General features: G+C 43.2%; 1 protein-coding gene across 1 annotated transcript in view; it reads right to left on the reverse strand.

Annotated features, from left to right (window-relative positions):
- The window catches only part of DLGAP1 (DLG associated protein 1), a 642070-nt gene extending 633068 nt beyond the window's left edge, over positions 1-9002 (reverse strand). Inside the window, exon 1 of the mRNA XM_084618849.1 lies at positions 8787-9002. The gene's annotated coding sequence lies outside the window, so the exon portion shown is untranslated. The remainder of the gene's footprint in view (positions 1-8786) is intronic.
- Between the last annotated feature and the right edge of the window lie 379 nt (positions 9003-9381).

Raw genomic sequence — 9381 nt, forward strand, 5'->3', positions numbered from 1 at the left:
AATAAGGATATTCATACTTGTCTAGATCCCCCATTTACCAATGTAATTATTGTTAATAACAGCATATTATTTATAGAACTGGACAAATTATTGGTTGTAAACAAGTTACCTGATTACATTTATCCCCTTTTTTTTTGTTTGCAAACTGACCTGTAACTTGCAAATAGCTGCCAAATACTTTACACTACTGAACTGTCTCTGGGTTGTAAATGTACTGTTCACTTAGCCCATTCATTATTTATTTGTGGTGTATAATTGGTCACATAAGCCATGCAATGTTGTTTCTGTCTATTGACTGGATGACTGAAACACTTAACTAGTAATAGATGACAAAAGAATAGAAAATACTCCTTTTCATGCACAAATACCCTTGTTCACACATAATTTTGCCATACATCTCCCATTATAAAACACCGTTCAAATTTCCAGATGGCAAACATACACCATCCTCAGTTACAGAGAAGTAAAATAGCATCATGAACATTCTGCAGCCCAGAAATTTATTAGAGCATTGTTGTTGATATATGCTAAGAGATCTTTACTGGTATCACAATTACCATACACATTTGCAGATTTTAAGAGGAAAATGTTAATTACCATGTACTATCTTACCTTATGTTACTAACCTATTAGAAACTAACTGTTATTCATCTGCAATTAAACATTAAGTACTGTAGTTAAACTGATATGGGCCTTATGACAAGTCTGCAGAATTTCTTGGGGGGAAAAACAAAAAACCCTCCCATCTTTCAAGTGATTGTGTCTGTGTCATATCTGTGTGGTTTAGACTATAGTTTTAAAAATGGAAATCTAAGAACCAATAAAACAAATGAGTTCATAGCATCTTAGCAGGTAGATTTACAAATACTGCTCTCTTGGATAAGTGAACAGCCAGCTGGTTTGTTCACCACACATTAGCCTCTACTGACTTCAACATCAGTACCTCTACTACAAATACTTTTAGATTAATCTTCTATCAGCAAGAAAAAATTCGGAGGGCATGAAACAAAGGCTCTATAGTGCAATTTTGAGTTTATTTAGCGCAGCAGATATCTAATCTCTTGACCAAATATTATCATAAATAAGTGCATCAATAAAAATAATGCCTTTTCCCACATAAATTTAAACATTTCCCTGTGATCTGTGAAAAATCAACAATACTCTATACAGTATATTTTTTTGTATATTGTATATACAGTATATACAATACTCTATACAGTATATTTTTTGGATACACAATTACTGATCTAATAACTGTCAATGCTAGGTTTCAGAGTAGCAGCTGTGTTAGTCTGTATATGCAAAAAGAAAAGGAGGATTTGTGACACCTTAGAGACTAACCAATTTATTTGAGCATAAGCTTCCGTGAGGTACAGCTCACTTCATCAGATGCATTCAGTGGAAAATACAGTGAGGAGACAGAGAACTGTGTATATAAATCTCCCTACTGTATTTTCCACTGAATGCATCTGATGAAGTGAGCTGTACCTCACGGAAGCTTATGCTCAAATAAATTGGTTAGTCTCTAAGGTGTCACAAGTCCTCCTTTTCTTTTTGCATATACAGACTAACACAGCTGACACCTTAGAGACTAACCAATTTATTTGAGCATAAGCTTCCGTGAGGTACAGCTCACTTCATCAGATGCATTCAGTGGAAAATACAGTAGGGAGATTTATATACACAGTTCTCTGTCTCCTCACTGTATTTTCCACTGAATGCATCTGATGAAGTGAGCTGTAGCTCACGGAAGCTTATGCTCAAATAAATTGGTTAGTCTCTAAGGTGCCACAAGTACTCCTTTTCTTTTTGTCAATGCTGGCTGAGTCAGTGTATAAACAAACATACAGTGCACACATTTATTAAAATTATAAATGCTAGGAACAAATGTCTAACTATTCAGGATGATTTTTCCCATAGAAAATGGCTTAATCTTGTATGCTATGCATTGAATTATACTATATTATACTATTATATAACATCACACTAATGTTTTCCAGCTAACAGACCTATACAATTAGCCTGTTTGGATCTGGATGAAATTAATTTGTTTTGACATCATAATGGTTGTAATATTTTATTGATACAGCCAGCGTGGCTACCACCTAAGAACTCATAAAAATAAGTCCTACCTGCACTATTCATCCTTTGTGTGAGTTTTTCCCTGTTTATTCTAAATTTGCTTCTCAGCCATGTAATACACCTCGTCACTGGGAGAAAAAATGATATTTGCCAAATATGTTTAAGAACATTTGTTTAAGTTCCTCTCTTCATCAAATAAGCCTTTACTCCATGAGGAAGAGACCTGCTCCCTCTGAGATGAGGCAAACAGTCAGGTAGCTGACGTGCTACAACAGAATCCCATTTTGTAAGAACCTACAGGAATTCAGTCTTCTTGAGTTCTACAGAATTGTCCTGTGGCAGAAAAGATTAAAACAAAGAGGTATGGCAGCAATACAATTGACAGGAGGAATATCAACTACAATAGCAAATACTGGGCTAAATTATGCCCGGCTGCTCTACAGGTGCATAAGCAGAGAGTGGGTGTGGCCTGGGAAGAACAAAAAGCCTCTTTCAGCCTCCTTGTGAAGTCGTTAGACACAGTTGGAGCCTCAGTGACCCCTCAAACTACTAGCATCCCTTAGGCCCACTGCAAAAGGAGAGGAAGTAGCTGGGCCATGGCCCTTGTCTCACCGTATACCACAGAGATGTACCATTGGCATGGGAGAATGCTCAACCCCTTGAAATCATAGCACCAGGCATGACCTCCCTGAGTACTCGGAAGTTCCATGAGGCAGTGTGTTTTTCGGAGACATGATGCCTCCCCCAGTGCTCCTGCTGGAGCAGTGCGTCTCCACACTAACCCCTTACTAAGGTGGTGGGTAAAAGGTACAGTTGAGTCTATTATGAACTAATGGAAACCAAGGTTTCTTTTTCATTTCAACACTTTTACTGTGTGTAAGACAAAGTGAGAACATCACACAAAGCAGTTCTCAACATGTTAAACCTCCAAGTGTAATGAACATTGCATAAACTGAGATTATAGTCAGAAAAAGTATTCCAATCAGAGAGATACTTACATGCTCAGCCTATGAAATGATCATCTCCCAGTACAGCTGCAGAATACCAGCAAATAATTGGCTATAGAAGTTACTTTTAGGGCAGCTGCCACAGAAACCCCCACTCTCTATTATGGGATGTTTAGATATTTATTAAACACGGGCCTGCCATTTTACCAGCCCACCTTAGAACCTGGAGCATTCTCATTAAAACCAGTTAACTGCCGCTGTTACTTTCTACATGTATGCTCTAACTAGGAGTTAAGACTGAGCCTGGAAGAGAGAGTGTGTCCAAGCAGGTTCTCAGACCAGGCTGCTGAATAATAGCCTGAGGAATCTTAACTGCAGTAAGAGCCAGCATAGGCTCTACATCACTCTATGCCATCCCACAGCGACATCAGAAGTGTTTGCTGGGAGCTGTTAGAAGCCAACACAAGTTAGAGCAACTGTGGTGTTGGTCTAAGTGGTGCTGTGCACCAAAGTAGCCCCCAGTAGTCCTGGGAAGCACAAGATGGAACACATTCTTCTCCTCACCTAGGTCCTGCACAGAATGGAGATTTATCGGACCGAACAAAACTGGGCATAATCTGTGGGACAATCAAATACAAACTGGCAATACACAACTTTGAGAACCAGAGATAAAATGTCACAACTGAATCAAAGCCTGAAGGAAGACAACCTACTAGCATCTAGTAGCTTACGCTTCTTCACACACTTATTCAGAGGTCCCACACAGTTCTCAGATCGCCAGTTTTCTTGTGCATGGGAAATCAGAAAGGATAAGAATCTTTTTAGGTAGGTTTGAGGTTGGAAAGGAAGGAACTGCGAGACAGCGTGCTGGTCTGAAATTCTTACAATATAGGAACAAACACCATGGTGTGGAATTGGAATGATAGTGTCTAATATGGGAAGGGTAACGGACAGCCTACAGAGCAGTAGTCTCCAAACTGGGATGCGTGCACCCCAGGGGGTGCGCGAGATGATCCCAGGGGGTGCACGGCACAAGGAGCGCAGCCAGATGGTACTTCGTCAGTTTTTTTCTTCGGCGGCATCTCTGCACATCCACAGCTGGTGTTCCCCTCCAGTGGCACGTGTGCGGCAGCAGGTCTTCCGGTCTTCTTCTGTCGACAGTACATCTGCAGCAGCAGGTCATCTGGTCTTTACCTTGAGGGGTGCGTGAGCCAAAAAATTTGGAGACCACTGCTATAGAGAACCCTTTGAAAATGGCTTCTCACTGATCAAATACTGTTCCCTCAGCTTAAAAGAAATAAAATGCAGCTGTCCACATACTAGAAAACAGTGAAAAGGGGTGCAACATCAGTTCTCTTTAGTAGATCATGTTCCAAAGGTATCTGGTTTTGCATATAGTGATGGCTTCTTGAGCTGGTATTGATGTGATAGTGAGAACAGTTTTCTAAAAAAGAAGGGATAACGAGGTAGCTCCCATGGAAACATGGTGGAAGTGGAGGATTCCTGGGGCAGAAATATGTTCCATGATTCCAAAGCATCCTGAATCATTCTAGAGAGTGTATAGACCTAACAACTTGCCACCAAGAGTAGTTCGAGGAGCTAGACTTGGAATTAGTATCTTCCTTCTAATTACCAATCCCCAAGTGACACTAGTATTTGTATTAAGGCTGGTTGCTCTAGCAGATGTTTTCAAATTATCCAATTTTATCAGTACACATATCTTTACCCAAATAGAAATCTGGACATCAAATAGCAACACAAAAAGAAAATCACTGCCCCTAGCATATGTTTTCAAATTATCCAAAGCCATGTCATAACACCGTAAGAAACTTCGTCCAAGAAAGTCCTACATAACAAAGAAGAAAGGTCCATCATTCCTCCAGAAGTAGAATAAAAAAGAAATGAAATAAATAAGGTTCTGTGAGTTCTTAGATATAGTTAGGGCCAGCACGTGGCAGGTCTTCAAACCAACTGCCTGACAGAAAAAAAGTGCTTTCTCCAAAGAGCAAAAAACTGTATTCATGAAGGTCAACCCTATAGGTATGGAAGGAACAAAATGTGGGGCAACAACTGCAGCACTGCTGCGCGTGTTGCAAGCTTCAGAGAGACCATGCAAGGATACTGTGCACCTCCTGCATGACCACAGCTACGTTTGAGATAGCACAGAGGAAGCATTAGGGAGCAGCAAAGGCCCAGCTATGCAGAATCACTCAACAACAATCCCATGTAGAAGAGGATGTTGCCAGTGACTGCTGTTAGAAGCTATAGAATGGATATGCTTGTATTCTTGTCCTGAGGTAAGGGAAAGGATTCCATTCTTCTAGTTCCCATGGAGATCTCCTATTCAGGTTCCTTTGGCTGGACTTTGTGCAGAGGTCCAGAATTTGGAATCAACAGAGGCACACAACATGTATTATACATTCCTGACAAAAACAGCCTTCTTAAATCTTGAAAGATAACACTGTAGAAGCTGTAAAAATTAATTTTGGTTACAGAGATTAAGGATAGGATACATATCTCATGATTAAGTGCCTTAAGCTCTATCTTCTTAAAATGACACCACAGATTTGACGGCATTGTGCCCGTCTGTTACAGTTAGAATATCTTGAATCAAGTTTTACACTCTGAGACCACAGCATGAAAATCACAGCGTGAAATTGTGTGGATGGTATTTTCAAAAGCTATTTGTTAAGGAATTGAGTTCTAATATACTATTTTATTAACTATATGCACATATCTCTTATTTCCCAGATGCTAACGTGACTAATTCAGTTGCCCTCAGCTGCAATATCATTATAGGAAGGGCAACATTACAAAATCTCTCACACACATTTTATATTTTTTTGATTAAGTGCCATCCAACACTAAATAGATTAGAACGGTCTCTGATTAAGCCACTATTTACAAAATGTAGTATCAAAATGCCAGTTTAGTTGAGAAAAAAAACCTTTAATTCAGAAAAATATATAAAGCGAAGCACTATTGTTACTTTATTTTTGAAGTTACCTAATTACCTCTCTAGCAAATACAGCATTTGTGATGATGTTTGTTTTCACTAGCTGACGTTTGATTTCAATAATTCGGAAGTATAACAGGAAAACAAGTATAAAACGGTGAAGGAGGAAATAAAGAAATACAGTGGTTGTCATTAAACACTGAGTATTCAACAACAGTTAACAGTGGTATCAGATACTCCAGTTGTTTCAGGATAACCCCTGTACTTAACAGGGGGAATACTGGTGGAAAAGGTAACATCTATCAAATCTGCAGAAACTTTTGAAGTGTGCTACTATATCTCAAAGACTTTGCAGGCTAATGTTGCTTTTTTAAAATTGACCACTATATAAAACAGTATATGTTTATTAATATAGTATATGTTTAATAATTATGCAATGCAACAGGGAGAGCATCTGTCAACTATGATGATCTACTTCTAAATTAATATCAAGGGCATAGATGTTATAATCAGAATGTTAGACAACTATTCTCAGTGTTTTCCGGTCTTTATCATACGTCAGCTACTTTTTTCAATAAATATTGCTGGTAGTAATATCTTTTTAAATAAAAATGTATTTCTATAATTCTAGTAAATATAAAAATATGAAAACAATATTATCCAAAAATCAATCACATGTAGAATCAAAGCAGTTCCTGATAAATATTAATTTCTCAGCATTCCCCCCCAGACTAAATAAGCACATCAATCTTGTTTAAAAATAAACACAGTACAATATTTTCTGGCTGTTATCTTTAGCTAGATTACAAAAATAAAAACACAATTACATAATAGCCCTTGCTAAATGTGATATTTTTCCTCAAGACACTGGGGGATTTATATAAATTTGAATCTGTTCACAGTAGGTGAGAGTAATCCTCCAAAACAAGGTATGTTCCATTTCTCCCACTTCTGCCTCTTAGAAATCTAGAAAATAATGTTTTAAAAAACAAACATGCAAGATTTATATGTTCTCCAAATTTGCTTTTGAAATGCCTTTAATCCCCACCTATACTACCAATCAAGACACAAGAAGAAAAATCTCCTGGTGATTGTCTGGGAGGCCATGTTTACACCCTTTACTTTCTGTACACCATTCCTGCTCAAAAATGCAAACCAAACGAAAATCCCTATTATGAACACTGAGAAGCATCTTGGGCAGTAAAAATACCTTCCCGAAACCTAACCCAAGTTAAAGAACCAAAATTCCTAATCAAATAGCATAAATGAGACTTCTCAGTGTCATATATTTTCCCAGCTGTCCCTAACAGCAACTTCAAATGCCTTGTAGTCCTCAGGTCCTAGCCCAGATTGAATACTGGCCATTTTACCCCCTGGAGGGGGGAGACAAACAATCCTGACTTTTCCGAAGCTGTCCAGTTAACATTTATGGATCTTTACAATATGTTGTTTACATTTGGCTGCTTATTTGTGTTAGATGTTTTGAGGAAAAAATGCCACAGTGAAACACCTCTCTACCATGAAAAGGGTTGGGACAATGAGCTTCTAGTTCATCTAAGCCTTGACCTCCCCACTCATTCCCTTCATACAAACACACAGACCAGGTTTGCTGTTCCTTAACTAGTCATTGGGTTTATTAGCGAGGGCCCTCCAGACATTTCAGTGCTGAACCTCTTTTAGCATCAGCTAAACCAAACGCATTAGCTTCAACTGACAAGGAACTATGACCAATTCATCCTTCCCAGGCTTTTCAGTCACCCTCTCTCGCACAGAGAGAAATTTCCACTTCCTAAATACAGCAGCGCAGACTCCCGGAATGCAGTCTTCATGTCTTCCCCCTTTCTGCCTCGAAAGCTTCTCCAGCAGCTGCACTCCCAGAAAATGAAAGTGTAATTTGTTATCCCCCTCCCCAGCCCTGCGGAGCGGGCATTGTTTGATTTTAAACCTAGCCCGCTTTACTCAATTCGCTCGCCCTGAGCTACAGAATACAGGGTCTTCCCTCGGTGTCAGGGAATACCCAACCCGGGGCTTTGCTGGGAGAGCACACAATTCTCAGCCTACTTCTTTTTCAAGTGGGGGGTGGAGGGAGGATGCAAGCCGAACGAGCTGTCAAGCCCACACAGCGAGCCAGGAACCTATTTTAGTAGCCTCTGCTGTGCTACCATCCTGTGTGTGTGTGCGCGTCTCTGTGCTAGGTGCACGGGGGGGGGGGGCAGCGATCGCTATCATGGTTACTACATCCCCACGGTGTTGTGAACTAGGAATGAGTCCAAGCGGATCGGGGCTGGAAATCTGCTAGAATACCAGAGAGAGAGAGACACCCGGCGGGCGAGTCAGGGGGACAGCAGGCGAGGGAGGGCTCCCTGCTTCCCGCGCAGACACCCGCGGCAAGCCACAACGCGGGGCAAGCCACAAACTCCCCAGCCCTTCGATGCAGCAAATGGTGGGGGGGGGGGCGACACAGGCGCCTTCCCTCGCCACTCTCCAGCCCCCCACTAGTGATGCTCGCCTCCCTGGCAGTAATGGCAAGACCTCGCCTCTCCTGCCCCACACCCCCCGCCAGCAGCAGCCTGCAGCGGGGCCCGCGTTTGCTAAGCACCACACACACCACCCCCTCCACACAGAGCCTGGGGGGTGGGGGGGCGACACCTCTCCCCGGGAAGAGAGTCCCACAGCCCCCAGGAGCAGCCGCCCCCGAGGCCAGGCGGAGGGGGCCCCGCCCGCTTGCCAGGGGCAGAACGCAGCGCCCCGCATGCCGCCCGTTTACACGGCCGGCAAACAACACCGAAGCGCGTCTTTACCTTGGGGTGCCCGCGCTCCCGCTGTCCAGCGCTGGCGGCAGAGCCGGGAACAGGGAGGAGAGGGAGGCAGCTGCAGCTAATCCCCTGTTTGTGGCCAGACTTCCCGCAGCAGCCGTGTGCGGGGCGCCTTTGCTCCGCGTGGCAGCGCGCAGCCCTCCCGGCCGGGCGCGGGCGCCTGCTCTGGAGTCCTGCAGCGCGCGGCTCTGGCTGCGCCTGGGGAGGGAGACTGGCCGCTTGCACAGGCGTGTGCGCACGTTAGTGCTGCTGGGGACGAGGAGGAGGGGAGAGGGGGAGGAGCCCCGCGCTCCCTCGCCCACCCACCACAGCGGTCGCTGCAGCCCTCGCTGGTGCTGGCCCCTGCACCCGCATGCAGCCTGCGCGGTGCCCCGCCGCGGCTCCCCAGGAGCTGGCCGCAGGGTGCCCAGGCGAGCCTGCCTCCCCCTTGACCCTTCAGGGCAGGGGGGAAAGAAACCCGCCCGGGGCGCCCCAGTCCCTGAGAGATCATGCAAAGGATCTCCACCTACACACCCAGGGACTAAAGAAATCACTGACAGCTGCTGAGCTGGAGAGGCCGGGGGCAGAGGGACTAGGGGGG

This window comes from Lepidochelys olivacea (genome assembly GCF_965140295.1).
Source record: "Lepidochelys olivacea isolate rLepOli2 genome assembly, chromosome: 2".
Lineage (NCBI taxonomy): Eukaryota > Metazoa > Chordata > Testudines > Cheloniidae > Lepidochelys > Lepidochelys olivacea.